The sequence below is a fragment of the Macaca nemestrina genome, chromosome 5 (genome assembly GCF_043159975.1).
Source record: "Macaca nemestrina isolate mMacNem1 chromosome 5, mMacNem.hap1, whole genome shotgun sequence".
Taxonomy (NCBI): domain Eukaryota; kingdom Metazoa; phylum Chordata; class Mammalia; order Primates; family Cercopithecidae; genus Macaca; species Macaca nemestrina.
In genome coordinates this window covers 153,875,166-153,898,475 of record NC_092129.1, presented here as the reverse complement: position 1 = coordinate 153,898,475, position 23,310 = coordinate 153,875,166, and the positions used below count along the sequence as shown (strand labels likewise).

General features: G+C 44.8%; 1 long non-coding RNA gene and 1 pseudogene across 6 annotated transcripts in view; one reads left to right on the top strand and one right to left on the bottom strand.

Moving 5' to 3' along the window:
* LOC112424064 (uncharacterized) overlaps positions 1-20,632 on the bottom strand; it is a 35,696-nt gene extending 15,064 nt beyond the window's left edge. Inside the window, exons 1-2 of one of the 2 annotated variants that reach the window (XR_011622978.1) lie at positions 13,816-20,632; positions 499-11,532 (exon numbers count right to left, since the gene is read on the bottom strand). This is a non-coding gene — a long non-coding RNA (uncharacterized lncRNA). Of the gene's footprint in view, positions 1-498; positions 11,533-13,815 lie in introns of those variants that run through there. The other variant, XR_011622977.1, reaches the window with a different exon arrangement.
* Positions 9,452-12,525, top strand: LOC105466786 (HLA class I histocompatibility antigen, alpha chain G pseudogene; annotated as a pseudogene). 4 transcript variants are annotated; one of them, XR_011622971.1, is made up of 5 exons: positions 10,227-10,335; positions 10,925-11,078; positions 11,445-11,570; positions 11,999-12,031; positions 12,390-12,525. The product of XR_011622971.1 is annotated as an HLA class I histocompatibility antigen, alpha chain G pseudogene, transcript variant X2 (transcript). The 4 variants fall into 4 exon arrangements; XR_011622972.1 differs by having other exon boundaries at positions 10,254-10,335; positions 10,944-11,078; XR_011622973.1 differs by lacking the exon at positions 10,925-11,078 and having other exon boundaries at positions 10,212-10,335.
* Positions 20,633-23,310: the final 2,678 nt, after the last annotated feature.

Sequence of the window (23,310 nt, the reverse complement as noted above, 5' to 3'; positions counted from 1 at the left end):
GCAAATTAGAACAAGAACATCCAATTGGCGCTGCCAGGATCCTCTGTGCATGTACCTTCTCTAGCAATGGTTCCCACTTCATATGCTGGCAGATGCTGCAGAAGCCTCGTCCCTGTGATGCAGCAGGAATCCCACTCAGGAGCTTTGCAGGAACCAGCCGGCGTGTCCCAATAGGAGCACGGGGAGCACTTCTGGGACTGAAATTTGAGGGTGTTGGATCAAGGGGTCAGAATGTCAGGCTGGATGAATGAAAATCCTTTGGCTTGGAGGCACTTTCTCAGGGTATGGGTTTATCAAACACCCCAGAACTTTGATAAGTGGAGGTAAACCCACTGCTGGGGTGAATCTAGAAAAAATGATTCCCGAATCTCAACAAGGTAGACATGTCTTAGTTGCCCTAGAACATGTAGAGGATGGAATAATGAGACTAAGAGAATTGGGCATGGTGAAGGCCCACCAAGACCATGCTCCACAAGAGGGCCCAGAGGGCACACCTACCACCAGGGCCAGAGGTTCATCTTCACAGGGATAGGCTCCTAGTCCATGGGTGTTTTCATGTCCTGCTCTCAGACACTCAGCCAGCACCTCTCTCCAGGTGCTGTTGACATTCTTGGCATGCAGGCCAGGCGGTGCTCCTAGCCCATTTTCTGCCTGAAAGACCCACGTGGCAGGGAAAGTTTTAGTGTTTCCATGGCTGTGGGTTCCACTAATCCTATCACCATCTGCACCACCCAGAGGCTGCCAGTCACAAGGAATGCTGGACAGGTCTTCTACAGGCACAGCTCAGTGCCAGCCTGGAGGAAGCACTCTGAGAGCTGGGTGTCATCTTTCAAGACATGGTGCATTGTTTGAATCAGAGACCTCTCCATGGTGGTGTTTTCAATTGGAAAAACATGTGTGTCCAGAAATCAAAAGGCAGAAGCAAGTTTGGCTCCATGTCCAATCCCTTAGATTCACCCAATGAGGTATTTTGCATGTTTTATCTTTGAACAGGGTATGAGGTCCTGATTTCCAAGGAGGGTACCTTTAAGAGGCAACAAAAAACAGCCCACTGAACTACACATGATGGTTGTCACCAGAGAAGTTTGGACAGTGTGTGCCCAGAGACCACCTGGTGAAAAGAGGATTCTCCTCCTCTCCAGGCCCAGGTAATAGACCCTCATTCCCAGGAGGAGGCACAGCTACTTTCACACACTGAGGGCAGAAGTATGTGCGGAAACCAGACATCCACCTGGGGGCCTTCTGGTTTCCCTTGCCTCATTGTAAGTGTGAGCAGAATCATCCAGCAATTCAGCCAGAGACGACTTGATTTCAAAGGGCCCAGACTGGTCAGGGCAGAAGGTTTGAGTCACACTCCTGGGTAATCTCCCAAGGCCCTGCTCCTGTGCAGTGACACCCTCAGTAGCATTGGTGCTGAGGCCCCGCTTCCCATGGGCTGTTCCCAGCCAGTGACGGGTCATACCAGTGACGCTAAGGCAGGACATTTCTGGGAGACAGGGGAGTCCTCTGATGACAAACTGTACCTTGAGGACTCCTCTATGGCCTTGCTTAACTCTCCTTAGATTGCCTGTGGTCTAGGACATGTCCAGTAAACCTTCTCTCCTTCTGTCCATCACGGGGGGGTCACACTCGCATCTTGCTCTGTTGCCTTTCTCAGGGTAACCTGTCTCCCTCACTATATCTTCTGACAGATGTGTCCCCTATAAAACGCTGTAACTTTAATCCCATGATGGAGCTTGCTTTTTGGAGTATCTGTACTGCAAAATCATTTTTATCTGCATACCTATGTCCTCTTACTTACTACAATTTGTAAAATCCTTTTGTTTATTCAACTTCTATCTGCATTGGCACCATTTTGCTGGTATTTGTATTATGCTTTTGAGTTTGCCAATGTTCATGGCTTTAAGTCACTAAATTTGGGGGTAGTTTGTTACACAGCAGTGGATAACTCATGAAGCCCTCTTATATGTCCATTATTCTATAGAGGTTAACTACACCTGTTTTATTTTCTCCTATTTTGATAATATTGGCCATACATCGGATTTCTAATTTCTCAACACCTATTCTTTTCTTTATTTTAGTTTCTTCTCTCTTTTGTTACTTCCCTTTCTCCTTCCTTCTGTCCCTCCCTCTCTCTTTTTCTTCTCTATTTCCATTCAACCTCTCACCCTCCCTCCTTCTCACTTCCCTTTCCTTCCCCTTCCTTCTTTTCTTCTTTCACTTTTCCTTCCATTCCTCCTTCTTTCCCTCCCTTCCTCCATTTTTTCCTTTTTCTTATGAAATTTTCCTAAAAATAACCCTATGTGATTGTGCTATAAGTAAGCATTTTCTGAATCTATATGCCAAGAGTGTAATGCCATGGTATATAAGAAACAAGTAAACAACAGGAAGTTATTAACAGAGTCTGAATGAAAATGCCTGCTGTAATTCTACTGCCAAGACAGTGACTTTTAACTCAATTCCTTCGACGCAGTGTTTTCGGAACACATCATCAAGTATTACACATTTATTGTAAAAGTTTAAGTAGCCACAATCACTTTGGAAATCATATTATCATTATCTAGTATGATTAAAGTCCATACAACGTATCATCCAACCAACCCATTCCAAACCATCCACTCTGGGGGGCTTTCTTACCCATGTGCACAGGAGACAGGCACATTAATGTATATGGCAAAAAGTGGAATCAGTCACATATACATCAATAGGAAAGTAGTGAAATTGTGGTATAACCATAAAATGTAAACCTTCAGCAGTAAAAATGAGTGAATGACAGTCTCCCACACCACAGATAACTCCTATAGGTAATGTGCATCATGAGAGAATAAATGCAGTAGGAATTTGCTGTACAGGAAGCTTAAAAACCAGCAAAACTAACTGATATTTGATTTGGGCATATATATATGTGTGTGTGTGTGTGTGTGTGTGTGTGTGTGTGTGTGTATACTTATTGCACAAATCTTTAAAGAAATAGAAAGGAATAAAAATCACAGGTTCAGGATGGAGTCTCCTTCTGGGGAAAGTGAATGGGCAGCAGCCCAGGGGAGCTTTACAGGTTCTGTGTTTTACACCAGTGCTGGGCACCCTGCTAGTTACTTGATTGTAATTCCTAAACAGAGTTTTCCAAATTAAAATATACCTGTTTTTTATAGAAATGAAACAAAAAAGAATTTCAAAGTTCACTACAAGGATCCTTAACAAGAACTACTTACATTTGAAGAAAACCACAGAGAACTGTAAGGAGCCACGTGACAGAGAGGACCAGGATGCCATGAAAATGTCCTTGGTTGCAAATAGGCCTTTTCATCCTTGGCTCACTGGCATCTCTCCAGATTTTCAATTATACAATGTTCAATTTGCTGTGCAAGGTAATTCAATCTGGCAAAGGATTTGATGTTACAATTTACCACACATAAAACTGAATTAAACTTTTACAGAATTGGAAATGCACCTCCTTCACCAAAACAAATTAAACAAGCAAGGAGTAGAAAGGAATATCCAGTGATGGAATAGCAAATATGAATGGAAAACAGAATAGGACTGCTAAAAAGAAAAAAAATTCGGAAGCACATAATAGAGTGCTATGTAGAATCATAGTGGTGTTCCAATCACTTCTATCACATCTCATCGACTACCACAACGAAAGATGTTAAGTTTATTATAGAATGTACACCGAATAGCCAGTTTTTGGGGAAAAAACAAACAAACAAACAAACTTGTCTCTCAATTCGAGCTAACCATTTCGGGCTACAGCATCAAACCAAAGTTATTGGCATCATGTTAAGCTAGATGTGCTGAATAAAGTATGAGATTCACGTGGATCCAAAAAGAGCTTGTATAGCCAGGAGAATCCTAAGCAAAAAGAAAAAGCTGGAGGCATCAGGCTACCTGACTTAAAACTATACTACAAGGTTACAAAAACAGGCACATAAACCAATGGGACAGAATAGAGAACTCAGAAAAGAGACTGCACATCTACAACCATTTGATCTTCAACAAACCTGACAAAAACAAGCAATGGGGAAAGGATTCCCTATTTACTAAATGATACTGGGAGAACTGGCTAGCCATATGCAGAAAATTGAAACTGGACCCCTTCCTTACATTTTACACAGAAGTTAACTCAAGATGTATTAAAGACTTAAACGTAAAACCCAAAACTAGAAAAACCCTGGAAGAAAATCTAGGCAATACCATTCCGGACATAGGGATGGGCAAAGATTTTATGATGAGATCGCCAAAAGCATCTGCCACAAAAGCAAAAATTGACAAATGGGATCTAATCAAACAAAAGAGCTTCTGCATAGCAAAAGAAACTATCATGAGAGCAAACAGACATCCTACGGAATGGGAGAAAATTTGTGCAATCTACTCATCTGACAAAGGTCTAATATTCAGAATCTACAAAGAACTTAAGCAAATTTACACGAAAAAAAAACTTCATTAAAAAGTGGACAAAGGACCTGAACAGACACTTCTCAGAAGCAGACGCACATGTGCCCAACAAAAATGTGAAAAAAAGGTCAACATCACAGATCATTACAGAAATGCAAATCAAAACCACAAATGAGATACCATCTCATGCCAGTCAGAATGGCAATTATTAAAAAGTCAAGAAACAACAGATGCTGGCGAGGTTGCGGAGAAATAGGAATGCTTTTACACTGGTAGAGCAAAAGTAAATCGGTTAATCCATTGTGGAAGACAGTGTGGTGATTCCTGAAAGATTTAGAACCAGAAATACCATTTGACCCAGCAATCCCAATACCGGATATATACCCAAAGGAATATAAATCATTCTATTATAAAGATATATGCATGTTTACACTCATTGCAGCACTATTCACAGTGGAATAGTGAATAGTGAATAGTCTTCAGCGAAGACATGGAATCAACCCAAATGCCCATCAATGATGGACTGGATAAAGAAAATATGGTACATATATACCATGGAATATTATGCAGCCATAAAAAGGAATGAGATCAAGTCCTTTTCAGGGATATGGATGAGCTGGAAGCCATTATCCTCAGCAAACTCACACAGGAACAGAAAACCAAACAACACATGTTCTCTTTCATAATTGGGAACTGAGCAATGAGAACACATGGACACAGCAAGAGGAACAACACACACTGGGGCCTGTTGGGAGAGGGCAGTGGTTGGGAGGATCATTAGCAAAAACAGCTAATGCATGCCAGGGTTAATGCCTAGGTGAAGAGTTGATAGGTGCAGCAAACCACCATGGCACACGTTTACCTATGTAACAAACCTGCACATCCTGCACATATACCCTGGAACTTAAAATAAAATTAAATTAAAAGACAAGCTTAAAGAGTTAATGAAAAATAATTAGATAAAAGAAGCCTTTGATTTTGAAAAACCAGAAACAATAGTTTTAATTTTGCTTTTAACATATATTCAAATCGTTTGATACTCATCCCTTCCAGAGGTGCAGCTTAATTCCCCCTCTTGAGTGTGGCTTGGACTTAATGAGGCACTTCTGATATGGACTGGCTCTGTGTTCCCACCCAAATCTCATCTTGAATTGTCATTCGAATTGTAATCCCTATCTGTTGGGGGAGGAACCACATGGGAGGTGATTGGATCATGGGGACAGTTCCCCCATACTGTTCTCATGATACTGAGGGAATTCTCATGAGATGTGATGGTTCTATAAGGGACATTTCCCTGCTTCATTCTGCATTTCTCTCTCCTGCCACCATGTGAAGAAGGACATGTTTGCTTCCACTTCTGCCATGGCTCTAAGTTTCCTGGGGCAGGCTCCTCAGCAATGCAGAACTGTGAGTCAGTTAAATCTCTTTCCTTTATAAATCACCCAATCTCAGGTATTTCTTTATAGCAGTGTGAGAATGGACTAATACAACTTCTAACTTATAGAATAATGCTGACATAACAGTTTGCGTCTTTGGGTGTAAAACATAAAACTCACTGCAGCTTCCACCTTCTCTCTCTCTCTGTCTCTGGGATCATGAGCTCTGGGGGAATCCAGCTGCTGTGCCATAAGCAGCCCTGCAGGAAGGTCCATGTGACTGAGAACTGAGGCCTTCTGGGACTAGATAACAAGGAACTAGGCCTTTTCCAACAGCCATGTGACTGATCCATCTTTCTTGTGAATCCTCAACCCCAGTGAAGCCCTCAGATGATGCAGCCCTTGACTGACAACTGGACTGCAATCTTGTGAGAGGTCCTGAGCCAGAAGCACTCAGGGAAACTTCTCCTGGATTCCCAACCATTGGAAACTGTGGGAGATGATGAATATTTGTTGTTTTGAGCTAAATGTTACATAATTTGTTACTCAATCGTAAATAAATAATACATTTTCACAAGAGAGGATGTTTTATTACACGTTAAATTGCATTTACTCCAAATGTATCGTCATCATCATTATTATTTTTGAGACAAGGTCTCACTCTGTAACCCAGGCTGGAGTGCGGTGGCATGATCACCATGCACTGCAGTGTCCAATTCCTGGGCTCAAGGGACCCTCTGATCTCAGCCTCCTGAGTAGCTGGGACTACAGGCATGAACCACCATGCCTGACTAATTTTCTAATTTTTTTGTGGAGATGGGGGTTTTGCCCAGGCTGATCTTGAACTTCTGGAGTCAACAAATTCTGACTTCCTCTGCCTTCCACAGTGCTAGGATTGCAGGCGTGAGCCATCACACCTGGCCTAAATTAATTATAAGATACAAACATGTAATTTAGTTTTAAAAGGTAAGGAGAATTTCCATGACTGAAGAGGACGTATTTTATTACCATTCACAATGATCACTTTACTTGAACTTCAATTTCCAACTGTGTCACAATGAAACACAAAAGGAAGATCCAACCGTTGCTAGACTGATTCTATTATGGCCTCAACAACCAGCTCCTGGCCATTCACCTCCTCCAGTTATTCGAACAACTCTAGTGCAGGTGCTGCTGTGAAGGGATTTAGCAGATATAATTAAGGGCCTCAATTAGTTGACTTTAGGCTGGGTTTATCCTGCTTGGACTGTCCTAATCAGCTGAGCCCATTAAAGGACTAGGTTCTTCCTGAGCGTAGAGATTCACAGTGTGAGAGGGATCCAGCATGAAGGGTTTCCTCCACTGTGGGCTTTGAAAATGAAGGGGCTGCATAAGAAAAAATGCTTGTGGGCACCAGGAATTGAGCACAGCCCTCCCTGTTCTCTACAGTGACAGTCAGTGAAGAACAGGGACCTCAGTCTTACAACTGCTAGAAACTGCGTTCTGCCACCTCTGTATGAGCCTGAACGAGGATTCAAAATGAAAACACAGTTTTGGGAAGCCCAGAACAGAGATTTTATCCACATCATGCCCAGATTTCTGACTGAGGAACTATAAACAGATAAATGAGTGTTGTTTGGCCAGGCGTGGTAGCACACTCCTGTAATCCTAACATTTGAGGAGCTGACACAGGAGGATCTGTTGCAGCCAGGAGTTTGAGACTAGCTGAGATAAAATAGTGAGACACTCATCCCTACAATTTCTTTTTAATTAGTTGGGCGTGGTGTCACTTGCCTGCAGTCCTAGCTATTCTGAAGACTGAGGCAGGAAGATCCCTCGAGCCCAGGAGTTTGAGGCTGCAGTGAGCCATGGTCATGTGAGTCTACTGCACCCCGCATGACAGAGGGAGACTCTGTCTCTAAAAATAACTAAATCAACAATAATTGGGTGTTTCAAGTCAATGTTTGTGATAATTTGTTATGCAATCTTATAAAATTCATACACAGGCTCAACAGACTCATGGAATGAATTGAATTGACATGCATACTAGTTACATAAAATAAAATCTTGTCATAAAATAAAAACTTGTCAGTGTTTTACTTTTCATAACTTTCTGTGATGCTATTAATACACTCATATTTCATTCATTCAGTCAATAAAAATTAATTTAGTGCCTAAGATGAACCAGGTATGCCCTCATATGCTCATGTACCTGACATCCTAGAAGCTTCACAAAACAGAGGTGGAGCCACTGGAGTGTTTTATGTGAGGAAGTGACACACTCTGATTCACAGTAGTAGGACCACCGTGGAGAGAACAGTCACGTAGCAGGTAATGGGACAGTGCTAGAACCACAATTTAGGAGTGACAGGGTGGTGGGGACTAAGGGGAGAGGAAGGTCTGAGGGATGAAAGGGACACAGGGAAGGGCTGGAGAAGCAGGAGGTTAGGAAAAGGAGCAGAGGGAAGGAATTGGAAAGCAGTAGGATTCTTACGTTTAAATACACTGTTTTATAGATTTTTAATACATCCATCAACAGAGACTTGCTGAGTGTTCTTTGCAGTTGGCCTTTAATACCTAATTTAGGACTGCCTAAAACTAATGTTTTTTATGTTAATAAAGTTTAAAAAATACTTAATGTTCCTTCTTTGCAGTTGGCCTTTAATACTGTATTTGGGACTGCCTAGAAATGAATTTTTTTTTTTTAATTAATCAGGTTTTAAAAATACCAAGTGTTCCTATAAGATATACACATCACTTAGATGTGAATACTTCCAAAAAGCAGGCAGTGCATGAGCACTGGTGAGCGGGACTGTGACTGCATTGAACACTTGAACTGTGAGGTGAATAGTCTGTACCAGCTCCTGGTTGTAACATACAGTAACACAGTGTGCTTCTTTGTATTGAGGCGATGTCTTAGACTCACCCAGTAACTCAGGGCTATGGAATGAAGGTAAATGTAAAATACAACAAGCAGGAGTCACAGATACATTCTCTGGGAAAGTGAAACTTAGGAGCTTTGTGAGTCCTGTTGTAACCCTTTTAGACATATTTATATATCAAAGGGCCAAAGTCACATTTTTTACCGATTAGATTCCTGATCATTCAGGGGTTACCAAGATTCTGCTACTCACTGTAGTTAATAAACAGAGCAAACTGGTCTCTATTCTATCTCATGCACTCAGGCACAACTTTTCCGGGTTTAAAGAAAAAAAAAAAAAACCTATCTCTACACCTCTATTCCCAGGAGGAGCTCACTCTCTGGCGCCAAGCTCCCTGGGGTGAGTTTTCTTCTAGAAGAGTCCAGGGGAACAGGTAAGGAGTGGGAGGCAGGAAGCCCAGTTCTGGGATGGGGATTCCGGGATGAAAAGTGAAGAGAGATGGAGCCCATGACGAGGGGTTCTCCCTGGTTTCTCAGACAGTTCTTGGGCCAAGACTGAGGGAGACATTGAGACAGAGGCTTGGCACAGGAGGAGCGCGGTCAGGGCGAAGTCCCATAGCCCCCGGCGTGGCTCTCAGAGTCTCAGGCCCCAAAGGCTGAGTATTGATTGGGGAGGCCCAGCGTTGGGGATTCCCCATCTCCGCAGCGTTTCTCTTCTCCCTCTCCCAACCTATGTAGGGTCCTTCTTCCTGGATTCCCTGTTCTGAATTCCCCGCGAACCCATTGGGACTGATTCTCCCCAGACCCCAAGGAGGGGGTCATGGCGTCCCGAACCCTCCTCCTACTGCTCTCGGGTACCCCGGCCCTGACCGAGACCTGGGAGGGTGAGTGCGGGATCCAGAGGGAAATGGCCTCTGCCAAGAGGAGCGAGGGGCCCGCGCAGCTGGGGCGCAGGACCCGGGGAGCCGCGCCAGGAGGAGGATCGAGAGGGTCTCAGCCCCTCCGCGCCCCCAGGTTCCCACTCCATGAGGTATTTCAGCACCGCCTTGTCCCGGCCCGGCCGCGGGGGCCCCGCTTCATTGCAGTGGGCTACGTGGACGACACGCAGTTCGTGCGGTTCGACAGCGACGCGGCGAGTCCGAGGATGGAGCCGCCGGCGCCATGGGTGGAGCAGGAGCGGCCGGAGTATTGGGACCGGAGCACACGGAACGCCAAGGTCCACGCACAGACTGACAGAGTGAACCTGCAGACCCTGCTCCGCTACTACAACCAGAGCGAGGCCCATGAGTGACCCCGGCCCGGAGCACAGGTCACGACCCTTCCCCATGCGCACGGACCGCCCGGATCCCCCCGAGTCTCCGGCCCCGAGATCCACCCCGAGGCTGTGGGACCAGCCCAGATCCTCGACCGGGTAGAGCCCCAGGCGCCTTTACCGGGTTTCATTTTCAGTTTAGGCCAAAATCCCCGCGGGTCGGTCGGGGCGGGGGCGGGGCTTGGTGGGCGGGGCTGACCGTGGAGGCGGGGCCAGGGTCTAACACACTCCAGATAAAGTATGGGTGAGACTTGGGGCTGGAAGGGCACTTCCTCCGCGGTTATGAACAGCACGCCAAAGATGGCAAGGATTACATCGCACTTAACCGGGGCTTGTGCTCCTGGACCGCAGCTGACACGCGCAAGTGGGAGGCAGAGGAATTTGCAAAGCAGGTCAGGGCCTACCTGGAGGGCATGTGCGTGGGGTGGCTCCGCAGACACCAGGAGAACGGGAAGGAGACGCTGCAGCGCGTGGGTATCACGGGGCACGGGACGCCTCCCTGATCGCCTGTAGATCTCCCGGGCTGGGCTCCCACAAGAAGAGAAGGAAAATGAGACCAACACTAGAATGTCTAACTCCCTCTGGTCCTGAGGGAGAGGAATCCTCCTGGGTTTCTTTCCAGATCCTGTACCAGAGAATGACTTTGAGGGTCTACTCTGCTCTCTGATACAATTAAGGGATGACATCTCTGAGGGAATGAAGGGAAGACAATCCCTGGAATACTGATGAGTGGTTCCCTTTGACACCGGCAGCAGCCTTGGGCCCCGTAACTTTTCCTCTCAGGCCTTGTTCTCTGCTTCACATTCAATATGTGTAGGGGGCTGAGTCCAGCTCCTCTGAGTCCCTCAGCCTCCCCTCAGGTCAGGACCAGAAGTCACTGTTCCCTCTTCAGGGACTAGAATTTTCCACGGAATAGGAGATTCTCCCAGGTGCCTGTGTCCAAGCTGGTATCTGGGTCGTGTGCTCCCTTCCCCACCCCAGGTGTCCTGTCCATTCTCAGGAGGGCCACATGCGTGCTGCTGGAGTGTCCCATAAGAGATGCAAAGTGCCTGAATTTTCTGACTCTTCACGTCAGACTCACCCCCAAGACACATGTGACCCACGATTCCATCTCTGACTATAAGGCCACCCTGAGGTGCTGGGCCCTGGGCTTCTACCCTGTGGAGATCACACTGACCTGGCAGTGGGATGGGGAGGGCCAGACTCAGGACATGGAGCTTGTAGAGACCAGGCCCGCAGGGAATGGAACCTTCCAGAAGTGGGCAGCTGTGGTGTGCCTTCTGGAGAGGAACAGAGATATACGTGCCATGTACAGCATGAAGCATTGCCCAAGCCCCTCACCCTGAGATGTAGTAAGGCAGGAGATGAGCCTGGAAGGGGAGAGGGGGGCGGTCATGTCTCTTAGGGAAAGCAGGAGCCTCTCTGGAGACCTTCAGCAGCAGCAGGGTCAGGGCTGGGGGCTGGGCATCAGGGATCCTCACCTTCCCCTTTTTTCCCAAAGCCGTCTTCCCAGTCCACCATCCCCATCGTGGGCATCGTTGCTGGCCTGGTTCTCCTTGGAGCTGTAGTCACTGGAGCTGGGGTCGCTGCTGTGATGTGGAGGAAGAAGAGCTCAAGTGGGGAAGGGGTGAGGAGTGGGGTCTGAGTTTTCTTGTCTCACTGGGGGTTCCTAGCCCCAGGTAGAAGTGTGCCCTGCCTGGTTACTGGGAAGCACACTCATGGGCCAACCCAGCCTGGGCCTTTGTGCCAGCACTTACTGTTTTGTAAAGCACCTGTGACAAGGAAGGACAGATTTATCACCTCGATGATTGTGATGATGGGGACCTGATCCCAGCAGTCACAAGTCGCAGGGGAAGGTCCCTGCTGAGGACAGACCTCAGGAGGGCAGTTGGTCCAGGACCCACACCTGCTTTCCTCATGTTTCCTGATCCTGTCCTGGATCTGCAGTTACACTTTTCTGGAAAATTCTCTGGGATCAAAGACTAGGGGGTATGCTATAGGGCCTTATGGCCCTGACTCCCTTTTGGCCTCTCACAGGACATTTTCTTCCCACAGATAGAAACAGAGTGATCTACTCTCAAGCTGCAAGTAAGTATGAAGTGGGCTGATCCCTGAGATCCTTGGGATATTGTGGTCGGGATCCAGTGGGAGAGCTTACCCAACCCCAAACTTCTCCTCTAGCCAAATCTCCTCTGGGCTCTGACCAGGTCCTGTTTTTGTTCTACCACAGGCAGCAACTGTGCCCAGCATTCTGATGTGTCTCTCACGGCTTGTAAAAATGAGACCCTGGGGGGCCTGATGTATGTGGGGTGTCAGGGGAACAGTGGATGCAGCTGTGCTATGGGGTTTCTTCGAGTTGGATGTATTGAGCATGCGATGGGCTGTTTAAAGTGCTACCCCTCACTATGACAGATAGGAATTTCTCCATTAATATTTTTTTCTATAGTGTGAGACAACTGCCTTGTGTGGGACTGAGAGGCAAGATTTGTTCACACCTTCCCTTTGTGACTTCAAGAATCCTGACTTTCTTTCTGCAAATGCACCTGAATGTGTCTGTATTCCTGTAGGCATAATGTGAGGAGGTGGGGAGCCCAACCCACCCCCGTGTCCACTATGACCCTCTTCCCACGCTGACCTGTGCTCCCTTCCCAATCATCTTTCCTCCTCCAGAGAGGTGGGGCTGAGATGTCTCCATCTGTCTCAACTTTATATGCACTGAGCTGTAACTTCTTACTTCCCTATTAAAATTAGAATCTGAATATAAATTTATATTTTCAAATTCTTGCCGTGAGAGGTTGATGAGTTAATTAAAGGAGAAGATTCCTAAAATTTGAGAGATAAAATTAATGGGAGACATGAGAACCTTCCAGAGTCCATGTGTTTCCTGTGCTGATTTGTTGCAGGGGAGGAGAGTAGACGGGGCTGTACCCAGTGGGTGCTCAGGCCACCGTGCGCTTTATGTGGTCACTGCTCAGCTGAGTCATCTTTGCTGCTCCATTGTCCTTGGCCCTTCAGTAGAACCTTGTCCCACCATGACCTGTGATCACAGGGACTTGGATGTCACCTAGGGTGGTCCCCGCATACAAGGGTCCTTGTGGTATCAAAAGACAAATTTTCAGAACTTTCAAGCTCTTGCCCTCCTCCCAGGGCTCCTTCCTGGATTGTATTTTCCGTCTTTTCTCCAATCTTTTTAAAGGAACCAGATTCTGAAATTTACAGAGAGGAGGGGTCTCATAGTTTCTCATCATAGGTAACTTTCTGTTGGAACTCCTCTTCTGCACTTCCACTCTTCTTCCTGCCCTGAGTTGTAGTAATCCTAGTGCTGGCTCCAATAGAAATCCATAGATTTATAAAGCAGAGTCTAATTTAGATTCACATGTGGTTGGACAATTGGATCCCTAAGTCTAGGGTTATCTTTCCTAAAGAGAAAAATATGGTTGGTGCTGCAGTGTGCAGGAGGGTTGGTGTGGGAGGAGGGAGGGAGGGAGGACACACCAGCAGCCCTGGTGAGAAAAGCTCTGCTGGCACTGATGTCAGTGTGAGATGATGTTGTTCTGTAGTTGCCATGAAAAAAAAAGTATTTGTCTGAGGCTACATTAACAAAGATATTGCCTCTAGAATAGAGGGGTTCTCTACAGTGATCATTCCTTCAGCTGACGTTTGTTGTCTCCTAGGGATATGACTGTTTTTGCGTTTAGAAAGCATTATTAAAGTAAAAATAGAAAAATTTCTAGCCTTGTGGTGCACACGTTCTAGATACAAGCTTGTCCAACCTGCGGCTCGCGGGGTGCATGTGGCCCAGGACAGTTTTGAATGTGAGGACTTTTTTGCTTATCTGTGGTGAACGTGAGACCTGAAGTGAGTGCACCCACCTCCCTCAGGGTCAGGAGTGAATGCTTTAGGAACCCTCCTTTTCAGTGACCTGCAAAAGATAGAGAGCACATTTGCTGTGATAACCCAAAGTATCAGCCAAAGGGGCTTGACCTTCAAGGAGTTGTGGGGAATAATAAAGGATGGTGTCCCAGGGTCAGAATAGATGGGCAGCCAGCAAGGACGCTGCTTCATATATCTATGATAAGCATGCAAGAATTGAGGAGCAAGTTTCAGTTTCAGAATCCAGTGACTGAGGAGGTATCCATATCCCTAAAAGAAAGAACCTTGCGACACCATGACAGTTACATGCTGGGACAATTCCATCAGCCCTTCTGCAAAGGAGCCTATAGCCATTTAATCAGGAGATGGTATAAGTATTAACATTGGATGTGAACTGACATTGCTGCCCAGATTCCCACAGCACCATTATGTCGCCATCACAGTGGGGCTTACAGAGGCCGAGGAAAAAACCTGGACACATTATGACCCACAGTGGAATCACTGGGTCCATAAACCCTGTCCTGGTTATCTCCCCATTCTCCAAGTGCATAATTGGCCTTGATGCACTCAACAGGAGTCACCCCACACTGTGTCCCTAGTCTGGAGAGTAAGCGCTCTCATTGTGATAAGGCCCAAAGGGAAACATCCCTCATCCAAGCCAAACCAGAAGCAATAATTTGCCCCAGGGTGGGTCTTGTGGAGGGTACTGCAGGTATCGTAGGGGTAGCACCGCCATTAGAGAGCTGAAGGATGCGGGGTGGTGTTGGGATTGCCTGTAGTCTCCATATAACTCAGCAATCTATCCCTGAAGAAGCCTGATACGGCTAAAGAATGAATGGAATTACTCCAGACTCGACCAAGTAGGAGTCCTGATTGCAGCTGCTATACTGGCTGGATATCACTGCTTGGGGAGATTAATAATGCCTCAGTCACATGGCAAGCAGCTGTGGATTTGGTGAGTGCATTCCCTCCCATTTCATTTAGAAGATGGAAATGGAATGATTCACACTTACATGGGATTTATAATACATTTATTGATAGCTTGCCTCAGGGCTACCTTAACTCCTCAACCTTCTATAAATATCGCCTTGAGAGACCTGGACAAATCAAATATCTCACAGAATACTACATCTGCTCATTTCATTGGCAATATCACATAAATTGGGATGGATGAGCAAGAGGAGGAAAGAAAGCTGAATTCCTTGGCAAAACACGTGCACTACAGAAGACGAAGATAAACCTCACAGACCTTCAAGAGTGGCCACTGCAGTGAAGTGTTATGGGTCCAGTGGTTACAGGCATGCAGGGCTCTCCCCTCCAAGGTAAAAGACACACTTGCATCTTGCATCCTCACCAGAAGGAAGGATGCACACTGCCTGGTCAGCCTCTCTGGGTTCTGTTAACACCACATTCCACATCTAAGTATATTTCTTTGGCCCACACTCTGGGTAATATAGGAGGAGGCCAGCTTTGAGTGGGGCCTGGACAGGAAAGGACACTGCCACAGACCCAGGCTGTGGTACAGCCAGTCACCATCCCTCAGACCCCTGGTGCTGGAGGTGGCAGTTTGGGGAAAGATGCAGGATGGAGCTGAACCAAGCATTAGTGGGAGTCAGAATGGAGGGCCTGGGATCTGGAGTAAAGCCATGGAATCCACAGCAGAGAAACATGCTCCCTGTTAGAAGCAACTTTTAGCATGTTCCTGGCCCTGATAAGATAGAATGCTTGATCATGGGACACCAAGCAACCTGTGATTCCAAGTGCCTGTGTGTATTGGCTTCTATGTGACCCATAGAGTCATAGATTGGACAGACCCAGCGGGATCTATCATGAGATGAAAATGGTCCATGTGGGTTGAGCCTCAATTCCATGTTAACACCCACAGAAAACACCCAGCCCTGACATGGCCCTGAATCACCAAACAAATTGAAGATAAACTGAAGTTAGCCAGTCCACATCATGGATCAGCCCAGGCCTGATAGGAAGGACCCATGAGTGGAGCAGCCACAGTGGTAGGGATGAAGCTACAAATGAGTCCAGCAGCACTGACTGCCCCCTACTAATACCAATCCAGCTATTGCTTCCACTGAATACTCTGCTTGTGAGCATTACAGACCAATGGGCACCGATAGGGCACTATTTCTTCAGGTAACCGACTAGCCCCTAAGTGACAAGTTGAATAGCTTGAACCCCATCCATCCTGGAAGGGGCAGAAGTTCATCCTCACAGGGATAGGCACCTATTCGATGTGGTATGGTTTTCCTCTCTGCTCTCAGACCCTCAGCCAGCGTCCCTATTGGAATTCCTGATCCACTGGCTCAGAATTTCAGTACATTATCTGCCTGGGGGACATACCTCATGGGGAAGGGGATGAAGCATGGGCCATGACCATGGGATCCCCTGGTCATATCACCACCTGTGCCTCTCAGATCCTGCCAGGCACACAGGAGTCATGGACAGGACCCTACAGGCACAACTCACTACCAGCTTGGATGAAGCCCTCTGAGGAATGGGTGTCATTTCTCAGGATGTGATACATGCATTCAATCAAAGACATCTCTATGGTGCTGTTTTCAGACGGCAGAACACGTGGGTCCAAAACCGAGAAGTCGAAGCAAGTGTGTCTCATTCCTTATATTCACCCCCAGAGTGATTGATTTAGTTATAAGTAAATAAATACATAAATAACATAAATGAAAGAATTTATTTATTTATTTTATTCATTATATTCACCTCCAAGGTGATTTTGCTCTTCTTACCTCCAAAATCTGGACTCCACAGGGCAGGAGGTCCTGATTTCTCAAAGGGGGCACCCTGGCAAGGAGACAAATGAGAGTCCATGGAACTACACATTGTGGTTGCACCCAGGGATATTTGAATAGTATGTGCCCAGAGACAAGCAGGTGAGAAGAGGAGGAGGCAGGGCTGCTATCACACAATGAGAGCAGGAGAAGTATGCATAGAAACCAGGAATCCACTTGGGGATCTCCTGGTTTCCCTTGCCTGTTGTAAGTGTGAGCAGAATCATCCAGCAACCCAGCCTGAGAGGGTTTGATATTCAAGAGCCCAGAACCCTCTGTAAGGAAGGATTGAGTCATACTCCTAGGTAATGTCCCAAGGCTCTGCTCCTGTGCTCTGACATCCTCAGCAGGATTAGTGCCGAAGCCCTGCTTCCCATGGGCTGTTCCCAGCCAGTGACCGGTCACAGCAGGCGCACTAAGGCAGGCCATTACCGGGAGACACGGGACTCCTCTGATGGCCAAATGTGGCTCCAGGACTCCTCCATGCCCTTGCTCAACTCTCCTTAGATTGCCTGTGCTCTTGGGCGCGTCGAATAAACTTTCTCTCCTTCTGTCCAGCACTTGGGGTCACACTTGCCTCATTGTCTGCCGCCTTTTCCAGGGATTTCTGGTTCGCTTCCCATATTCCCTTACAGGTGTGTCCCCTCATAAAATGCTGCAGACTTTAAGCTCCTCTTGGCATCTGCTCCTTGGAGAACTTGGATCAAAAAGCATTTCCATCTGCACACCAATAACTCTTATTTATTACAACCTGTAAAATCTGTCTCTTTATCCAACTTCTGCCACCCCCATAAAATCTAGTTTGCTTGTGTTTGTAGTGTCTCTTTGAATTAACAGGTATTTGTTGTATTAAGACACTAAATTTTGAGGTAGTTTGTGACACAGCAGTTAATAACTATTAAGGCTTTCTTACGTTTCTATTATTCCATGGATGTTATCTACATCTTTTAATTCCCTGCATTTTAATAATGTTAAACATACTTGCTGTTTCCAATCCTTTCCTCCTACTCCTTTTTGAAATTTTCATTTTGTCTTTCTCTGTCCTTCTTTCCTCCTTTCCTCCCTCAGAGCTTTCTCTCTCCTTCCATTTTTCAGAAACTCTATGTGGTTAAGCTAAAAGGAAGCATTATTTGAACCTTATGCTTAAAGTATAAAACCATAATTTACAGGGTAAAAGTAAAGAAAAGGAAGTTATTAATGGAATATAAAAAATATGCCTAGGGTGATTCTGCAGCCAACACAGTGATTTTTAACATTTAATCTCCACCTTCAACTGAATGTTTTCAGAACACATGAGCAACATGAACTCTTTCCCATTCTTGGTAGAAGCACTTGGGAAATCAAATTAGCCTTACCTAGTATGATTAACGTCCATACACCGTATAATCCCACCGTCTGCCTCCTGATTATACACTCTGGGGACATTCTTAGCTATGTGTCCAGGAGACGTGTACACCAATGTTTATGGCAAAAAACTGGAAATAATCACATATACATCAATGGGAATTAACAAAATTGTGGTATATTCATAAAAAGTAAAACTTTAGCAGTAAAAATGAATGAGCAGCACCCTCCCACATCAGAGATAACTCTCCTACACATAAAGCGCATCGCAGAAGAATACACATAGTGTGAGTTCTCTGTACCGGGAAGTTCAAAAAACACAAACTGTGATTTGGGTATATATGTACTTATTGCAAAAATCTTTAGAGACAGTGAAAAGGAATAGTAAATACAAGACTCAAGATAGAGGTTGCTTTTGGGGGATATGATTGGGCAACAGTCTAGGGTGGCTTCATAGGTTCTGATTTTTATGCCAGGAGAGGATGTCCAGGTAGTTACTTGATCATAAATCTTTATTTATTTATTTATTTATTTATTTATTTATTTATTTGTTCATTTATTTTTGAGATGGAGTCTCACTCCTGTCGCCCAGGCTGGAGTGCAGTGGTGTGATCTCAGCTCACTGCAACCTCTGCCTCCCGTGCTCAAGTGATTCTCCTACCTCAGCCTTTGGAGTAGCTAGGATTACAGGCACCTGCCATGGCACCTGGCTAATTTTTATATTTTTAGTAGAGACTGTGCTTCACCATGTTGGCCAAGCTTGTCTCCAACTCCTGATCTCTTGGGGTCTACCCACTTCGGCCTCCCAAAATGCTGGCATTAGAGGCATGAGCCACTGCCCCTGGCCCACAAATCTTTAAAGTGGCATTTTTCAAAATGCACTTTGTGTGCCATTCCTGATTATTTAGAAATGAAAGAGAAAAGAAAACACAAAAGTTCATTGCAAGAATCCTTAGCGATAACTACACGCGTTAAAACAAAGCCACAGCCAATTGTAAGGAGCCATGTGACAGAGAGGACCAGGATGCCATGAAAAATAGCCTTGGCTAGAAATAGGTCATTTGATTCTTGGCTAATTGGCAACTCTCTACACTTTCTGGTATACGATGTTCAATCTGATGTGCAAGGCAGTTGTATCTTGCAAAGAATTTGGGAATTTGATATGTTGCTCACATTTTACCACACACACAAGTAAATTAATCTTTCACAGAATAGAGAAAAGGCATTGTTGAGCAAAATAAATTAAATGAAAAGACATAAAGAAATAACTAGTGATGAAATAGCAATAAGAATGGAAAACATGAAAGAGCTGCTTTTAAAGCAACATTAGAAGCACAAAATAACTGTATTTTTCAGAATCATACTGGAGTCCAAATCACTTCTACCACATCTAATTAAAAAACACAGCGAAAGATATTAAAGTGATCAATGGATGCCCACTGAATACCTAGTTACTGAAAAATCTTGTTTCTAGGTTGGAGTTAACCATTTCCACCTACCGCATCAAACCGAATCGTTGTCGTGATGCTAAGCTAGCTGCACAGAGAGAGATGTGAGACACATTTTCCTAACTGCAAAGCACCCTGATTAGGCACATATTTTTGTAGAAGCTTGAGTAAGACAATTGGCATTTTGGGCATTCTTAAATGGAATTACAAACTTCTGAGGAAAAACAAAGATAGTTATGATTGTAAAGGCATTATTGCACGGCACCAGTCTTGGGACTCTTTGATCTAGCTGCTGTATTTTCTCAACTTTCTTGCAACTCGTCAAAGAGAACATTAATATTAAAGGAATTTGCAAAAAAAATCTGAGATATTGTTGTATCTCCTTTCTCTGTCTCAAATTTTTATTCATTACTTTACAAAAGATAATTTTAAAGTATAAAGAAAATTAGTCAGATACAAGAAGCATTTGATTTACAAAATCCTGAAACAATAATGTTAATTGTGGTGCCAGCTACTTGGGAGGCTGAAGGAGGAGCATTGTTCGCATGAGCCCAGGAAGTTGAGGCTTCAGTGAGTCATGAGCGTGCCACTGCATTGCAGCCAGGGCAGCAGAGTGATACTTTGTCCAAAAATAACTAACTAACTAACTAAATAAATAAATTAATTAATAATAAAGGCAGTGCATGAGCACTGGTGAAGGGCACTTTGGCTGCATTGAGTGCTTGCAAATTTGAGGTGATTACATTCTGTACATTACTTAACATGCATACTGTACATACTTAACATGCACATAAATTCTTTGATACTCCTCCTTGCAGAGGTGCAGCTTCATTCCCTTCCTATGAGTGTGGCCTGAACTTAATGACTCACTTACAAACTGATAGAGTAATGCTGACATAATAGTTTGTGACTCTGGGTATAGATCATAAGACTCAGTAAGTCTGGGAATGGTCGCTCACGCCTGTAATCTCAACACTTTGGGAGGTCAAGAGGGCAGATCATGAGGTCAGAAGTTCGAGACCAGCCTGGCCAACATGGTGAAACCCCATCTCTACTAAAAATACAAAAATTAGCTGGGTGTGTTGGTGCATGCCTGTAATCCCAGTTGCTCAGGACGCTGAGGGAGGAGAATTGCTTGAACCTGGAAGTCAGAGGTTGCAGTGAACCAAGATCCAACCACTGCGTACCAGCCTGGGCGACAGGGTGAGACTCTGTCTCAAAAACGAAACAAAACAAACAAACAAAAAAAACCTCACTGCAGCTTCTACTTCGGTTCTGGTTCTTTCTTTCTCTGGGATCATAAGCCTTGGGGGAAACCGGCTGCTGTGTCACAAGCAGGCCTGTGGAAAGGTCCAGGTGACAAGGAAGTGAAGCTGGGGCCAGACAATAAGAAGATGAAGCTTCTTCCAACAGCCACGTGGGGGATTCTTGTGTCTTGTGAATCCCCAGCCCCATTGAGTCCTCAGATGATAAAGCCCTGGACGACAGCTAGACTGCAACGTTGTGAGAGGCCCTGAACCAGAAGCACTCAGAGAAACGGCTCCTGGATTCCTGACCACTAGAAACTGTGGGACATGATAAATATTTGTTGATTTGAGTTGCTAAGTTTTAAGTGATTTGTTATGCAGCAGTAGATAACTAATATACCTTCCCAAGAGAGGATGAATCATTGAACTTTTTCATTTGCTCTAAATTGATTATAAGATATTAAACATGTCATTTGCTTTTAATATTTAAAAAGAATTTTCATGACTATATAAGATCTATTTTATTATCATTAACAATGATTTTTTTTTTTTTACCTTCAATTTGTATGTTCTATTCAAACACAAAAGGAAGATCCAGGCTATACTAGGCTGATTCTATGATGACACCTCAGTAACCACCCTTGGTTACTCACGTTACCCCAGTTACTCAGTTGACACTAATGCAGGTGCTGCTGTGAAGGGGTTTTGCAGATAGATTTCAGGTCCCCAGTCAGTTGACTTGAAGATGGGGATTATCCTGCTTGGACTGTCCTAATCAGGTAAGCTCTGAAAAGGACTGGGTTCTTCCTGAGAACAGAGACTCACAGTGTAGAGGGGTTCAGTGTGAGGGGTTTCCTTCACTGTGGGCTTTGAAAATGGAGGGATTATGGGGAAAGAACACTGGTGGCCAATAGGAATTAGAGGCCCTTCCCACTGTCTACTCTGATAGGGTGAAGGAAACAGGGACCTTAGTCCTACAATTACCAGAAACCGAATTCTGCCAACAAGCTCTATATAAGATTGGGAGAGAATCACAATCTTAAGTGAGCATACAGCTTTACAAAACCCTAAACAAAGAATCTGTCACACTAGGCCTGGATTTCTGATGAAGGAAATGTAGACAAATAAATGGGTGCTGTTTTAAGCCACTAAATTTGTGGTAATTGGTTATGTACTAACAGAAAATTAATAAACAGATTCAATAGCTAAACATATGACATGTTCTCCACTGGAATGAGTTTATGAACTGATATGCACAGTAGTTGCATAAAACCAAACGTTTCCTAACTTGCTTTGCATTTTTCATTTTGTGATTTTTGTGATGCAATTTTCAACACAATTGTATTTCATTCATTCATTCAAGACAATTAACTTAGTGCCTACTATGTGCCAGATATGCTTTTATATGCTGCAGACACAACTTTGATCAAAACAACCCAAAGCCCCTGTGCTTGTGCCTTCCATTCTAGAGGCTTCTTGAGAGTGAGATGGAACCATTGGAGGGTATTAAGTGAAGAAATGACACAATCTGACTCACATTAGCAGAATTGCTGACCACTGTGGGGGAAACAGTCATGAGCAGCAAGCGAGGGGGCAGAGCTAGGGCTACAATTCAGTAGTGACAGGGTAATAGAGACTAAGGGGAGAGGAGGGCCTGAGGGATAACAGGGACAGAGAGAAGGGCTGGAGAAGCAGGAGGTGAAGTAAAGGAACAGAGTGAAAGAATTCTAAAGCAATAGAATTCTCAGACTTAAACATAGTGTTTTATGGGTTTTTAATCCATTTATCTGCAGAGCCTGGCACAGTGTTACTTGCACCTTGGTCTTTAATACATTCTGTGGGACTGTCTAAAAACTAATTGCCTCCTTATGATAAACAGGTTAGAAAAGAATACCAAATGTCCCAATAAAATATGCACATAGCTTAGATGTGAATAATTCATAAATATAGGCAGGTGCATGGGATGGCCACTGTGGCTCATGCCTGTAATACCAGCATTTTGGGAGGCTGAGGTGGGAGGATCACTTGAGCTCAGGACTTCAAGACTAGCCAGAGCAACATAGAGAGACCTGATTTCCACAAATATTTTTTTAGAAATATTAGCCAGGGTTGGTGGCACAAGCCTGTGGTGGCAGCTACTTGGTAGGCTGAAATAGGAGCATTGATTGTGTGAGCCCAGGAGGTTGAGGCTTCAATGAGTCATGAGCGTGGCACTGCACTTCAGCCAGGGCAACAGAGTGATACTCGGTCTAAAAATAACTAAATAAATAAATAAATAATAAATAAATAAAGGCGTTGCATGAGCACTGGTGAAGGGCGAGCACTTGCAATTTTGAGGTGATCAAATTCTGTCCAGGCTCCTGGTTGCAACATACGGTAACATATCGTGCTTTGTGTTGACATGTCCTGGACTCGCACACACAAACTCAGGGCTATGAAATAAAGATAATATAAAAATACAACAGACCAGAGTCACAGATACACAATCTGGGAAAGTAAAACTTAACTTTGTGAGTCTAATTGCAATGTGTTTAGACACATTTATATATGATGGGGCCAAAGATCACCTCTTTTACAAATTAGATTCATGATCATTCAGTAGTTATCAAGATTGTACTACCCGCTGTAGCACAATCGGAGACGCACCCGAGGCT